General features: G+C 40.0%; 1 non-coding gene across 1 annotated transcript; it reads right to left on the reverse strand.

Annotated features, from left to right (window-relative positions):
- Positions 1-234: 234 nt before the first annotated feature.
- LOC148211433 (small nucleolar RNA R71) lies at positions 235-341 on the reverse strand. The gene has a single exon (XR_015791152.1). It is a non-coding gene; the product is annotated as a small nucleolar RNA R71 (small nucleolar RNA).
- Between the last annotated feature and the right edge of the window lie 4,752 nt (positions 342-5,093).

Consider the following 5,093-nt stretch of genomic DNA (forward strand, 5'->3'; position numbering starts at 1 on the left):
GGAGGGCAGGAACATGAGGATCCACATGATCATCTAAAATCATTCATTCAAATTGCAAATGCATTTCGATTACCTGGTATAACAGACGATGCTTTTAGACTAACACTTTTTCCATTTTCTTTGAAGGACCAAGCTAGAGCATGGCTCGATGCATTTCCACCGGGATCCATCACCACATGGGGGTCGTTAGTGGAGAAGTTCTTAACAAAATTCTTCCCACCTACTCGCCACGCTGATATCAGAGAGGAGATCATCTCCTTTAGACAGTATGATCGTGAACCTGTTCACGAGGCATGGGAAAGATTTAAAGAACTCATCAGGAAATGTCCGAACCATGGCTTGCCGGCATGCATCCAGATAGAACATTTCTTTAGAGGTTTAGATCATCCTACTAAGATGATGCTAAACAATGCTGCCAACGGAGCCTTTACAAAGAAGACATTGAACGAGATAGTTGACATCCTAAATGACTTAGCTTCACACAACAAACTATGGTGTTCGCAAAGATCTAGGGCAGCACCAAAGAAGCAAGATCCAGCTGGAGTTTTGGCTCTGGACATTGCGACCTCGATGCAAAAAGAGATGGTTACAATGAACCAGAGGCTGAAAGAGATGGCGTTGAGAATAAAAAATCCATTAGCCACGCCGACACAATCTGTGCAGTCAGATTATTGCACTCCTGCAACTGTTTGCCAAGTCAACGATCTCATTTGTTCATTTTCCAGTGAAAACCATATTTATGATAATTGTCCACATAACCCTGCTTCCGTTTTTTATGTAGGACATGGGAACAATAGGAACTTTAACCCATACTCGAACACCTACAACCCAGGTTGGAGGCACCACCCTAATTTCTCATGGGGAGGTCAAGGAGGTTCGAGCGGTTTTAATCAAGGGCAGAGCCAGCAGAACAAACAGCCCTATGTTCCACCTACACAGCAATACATCCCGCCACCGCAACAGCAGTACAATTAGAGAACACAGACTCCACCAGTTCAAAATAACAACTCAAATCTTGAGAATATGATGAAGGAGTACATGGCCTGAACCGACGCTGTGATACAATCCCAAGCTGCATCAATGAGGAATTTCGAGACCCAATTGGGACAGCTCGCCAATGAATTGAAGAATAGACCACAAGGTTCTTTTCCAGGCCATATTGAATTACCAAAACGAGAAGGGAAAGAACAGTGCAAAGCTATCACCCTTAGGAGTGGACTGGCATATGATGGACCAACAATGCCAACAACAGATGTACAGATTTCGTCCACTGAACCAACTGTAAAGATACCAGAGAATCCGACAACACCAGAAAAAGAAAATATTACAAAAGGTAATGAGGACACCCCGAGTGTTCCTCCACAGGTACAACCTTCTTTTACCCCTACTCCCCCGTTTCCACAAAGATTAGTTAAGAAAAATAATGATTCCCAGTTTAGAAAATTTTTAGATATTTTAAAACAATTGCATATAAATATACCATTAGTAGATGCTCTAGAACAGATGCCAAATTATGCTATGTTTTTGAAAGATATAGTTTCTAGGAAGAAAAAGATAGGAGAGCATGAACTGGTAGCCATGACAAAATGTAGTAGTGAAGCTGTAACGATCCTGGCAGTTTTGCCATTCCATGTTCCATAGGAGGAAAAAACTTAGGTAGGGCATTATATGATTTAGGCGCTAGCATTAATCTTATGCCATTATCAGTTTTCAAATCTTTAGGCATAGGAGAAGCTAGACCTACTACGGTTACCCTCCAACTAGCAGATAGATCTATCATAAGACTTGAGGGAAAGATAGAAGATGTTTTAGTCCAGGTGGACAAATTCATTTTCCCTGCGGACTTTATCATTCTAGATTGCGAGGCAGACTTAGACGTTCCCATTATTTTGGGAAGACCATTTCTAGCCACTGGGGATACAGTTTTTAATGTGAGGAAGGGAGAAATTACAATGAGGGTAAATAATGAAGAAGTTAAATTTAACGTTCTAGACGCCATGAAATTACCAGGAGACTTTGAAGACTGCTCTGCTATAACTAGCTTGAATCCTGTTATGTTTGATGAGTTTTATGACTTGTTAGTTACAGAGATTGAAGAAGAGCTTGATAAGATAGCAGAAGGATCGGAAGATGTGACTAATCCTGTTGAAAAAATACAAAAAGAAGAATGCAAGTCGTTACTTCCGTCCATTGTGGAACCACCCACTTTGGAGCAGAAGCCATTGCCGTCGCATTTGAAATATGCGTATCTAGGGGATAACGACACTTTACCAGTTATTATAGCTTCCAATTTATCACCTACTAATGAATATTCTTTATTGCAGATTTTGGAGAAGCACAAAAAGGTCATGGGATGGACGATAGCAGATATCCGAGAGATAAGCCCGGCCTTTTGCATGCACAAAATCTTATTGGAAGAAGATGCTAAGAACTCTATTGAGAGTCAAAGGCGGTTGAACCCGAAGATGAAAGAGGTTGTAAGGAAAGAAATTCTTAAATGGCTTGACGCCGGTGTTATATACCCAATATCCGACAGCAGCTGGGTAAGCCCAGTACAGTGTGTACCAAAGAAAGGGGGTATAACCGTGGTGGCCAATGAGGAGAATGAGCTCATCTCAACCCGAACTGTGAGTGGGTGGAGAGTTTGCATTGACTATCGCAAACTCAACAAGGTAACGAAGAAAGACCATTTTCCTCTACCGTTTATTGACCAGATGCTCGACCGTCTGGCAGGTAAGGATTTCTATTGTTTTTTAGATGGATATTCGGGTTATAATCAAATTACTATTGCTCCAGAAGACCAGGAGAAGACAAGATTTACGTGTCCGTATGGTACGTTCGTTTCAGGCGAATGCCCTTTGGATTATGCAATGCACCCGTGACTTTTCAGAGGTGTATGATGGCCATCTTCTCTGACATGGTAGAAAATATTCTAGAAGTTTTTATGGATGACTTTTCTGTTTTTGGAAATTCTTTTGACGCATGTTTAGTTAATTTGGAGAGAGTATTGGAGAGATGTGAACAAACAAACCTAGTCTTAAATTGGGAGAAGTGTCATTTCATGGTACAATAGGGTATTGTTTTGGGTCACAAAATTTCCAAGCAAGGAATAGAGGTAGACCACGCTAAGATAGACATCATTTCAAAGCTACCTCCTCCCACGAATGTTAAAAGGATTAGAAGTTTTTTAGGGCATGGGGGATTTTACCGTCGCTTTATAAAAAACTTTGCTAAAATTTCTAAACCCTTGTGTCAATTGTTAGAACATGATAGACCATTTGTTTTTGATGATGACTGTTTAAAATCATTTGAAATGTTGAAAGTTGCTTTAAGTTCAGCCCCTATAATTATCGAACCTAATTGGGATTTACCTTTCGAGCTCATGTGTGATGCTAGTGATTATGCAATAGGAGCTATGTTAGGACAACGTAAAAACAAGATCTTGCATCCTGTATATTATGCTAGTAAGACTTTGACCGGTGCACAACTCAATTACACTACTACTGAAAAGGAACTGTTAGCAGTTGTGTTCGCCTTTGATAAGTTTAGGTCTTACTTGATAGGCATAAAAGTCATTGTTTTTACTGACCATTCTGCTTTAAAATATTTATTTGCTAAAAAGATGCGAAACCACGTTTGATACGGTGGATTTTGTTACTTCAAGAGCTTGATATTGAAGTTAGGGACAGGAAGGGTACTGAAAACCAAGTTGTTGATCACCTGTCTAGATTGGAATCCCCGCTCTGTGATGATGGAACTGTTATACGTGAACAGTTTATTGACGAGCAACTCTTGCGAGTTGATTCAGTTCCGTGGTATGCCGATATAGCAAATTATTTGGTAAGTCGAATAGTTCCTTATGAGTTTAACAAGCAACAGGTAAAGAAATTTCTAAATGAAGTTCGATTTTATCGTTGGGATGAACCTTTTTTATATAAGCTAGGACCTGACAATATCTTACGCAGGTGTGTAGCAGAAGAAGAGCACGAGGCGATATTAGACGCTTGTCATATGTCTCCATATGGAGGACATTTTGCAGGACACAAAACCGCAGCCAAAGTTTTGCAAAGTGGGTTCTTTTGGCCCACTCTGTTCAAAGATGCACATAAGTTTGCCCAGGTTTGTGACAAATGCCAGCGGACTGGTAATATATCTAAACGCCATGAAATGCCTCAAACCCCGATCCTTGAGATTGAAATATTTGATGTGTGGGGTATAGATTTCATGGGTCCATTTCCATCTTCTAATGGTAAGCTTTATATATTGTTAGCAGTAGATTATGTTTCGAAATGGATAGAAGCCATTGCAATTGCTACCAATGATTCTAAAGTTGTCATTCGTTTTCTGCAAAAGCACATTTTTACGCGTTATGAAACCCCGCGTTGTCTGATAAGCGATGGGGGGGCTCATTTTGTGAATAGGTCTATGCAAAAGTTGCTGGCTAAATACAATGTGCGTCATAGGGTTGCAACAGCATATCATCCTCAGTCGAATGGTTTAGCCGAAATATCTAATAGGGAGATAAAAAACATTTTAGAAAAAACTGTAAATCTTAACCGTAGGGATTGGTCTTTGAAGCTTGATGATTCACTTTAGGCATATAGGACAGCATTTAAGACTCCCCTCGGCATGTCCCCCTATAGGCTAGTCTTTGGAAAATCATGTCATTTGCCTCTTGAGCTAGAGTATAAAGCATTTTGGGCTACTAAGAAATTAAATTTTGATTTGTCAGCTGCAGGTGAAGCGAGGACGTTACAATTGTTGGAATTAGAAGAACACAGGCAATTTTCTTATGAGAATGCTAAGCTGTTTAAGGAAAAAACTAAACAGTGGCATGATAGGCGTCTTCGACCGAACAATCTTCAAGAAGGTGATCTGGTTCTGTTATTTAATTCTTGGTTGAAACTTTTTCCTGGGAAACTTAAGTCTAGATAGTCTGGTCTCTTTCAAATTTTTAAAGTCTACCCATATGGGGCAGTGGATCTAGTTGACTCTAAGGGAAGTATTTTTAAAGTAAATGGGCAGAGACTTAAGCCATATTTTGGAGAACCAGTGGATAGAGGAAAAACCTCTATTCAACTTTCAGGTCAATA

This window comes from Momordica charantia, assembly GCF_013281855.1.
Source record: "Momordica charantia cultivar OHB3-1 chromosome 5 unlocalized genomic scaffold, Mcharantia_2.0 BLBB01000005.1, whole genome shotgun sequence".
Lineage (NCBI taxonomy): Eukaryota > Viridiplantae > Streptophyta > Magnoliopsida > Cucurbitales > Cucurbitaceae > Momordica > Momordica charantia.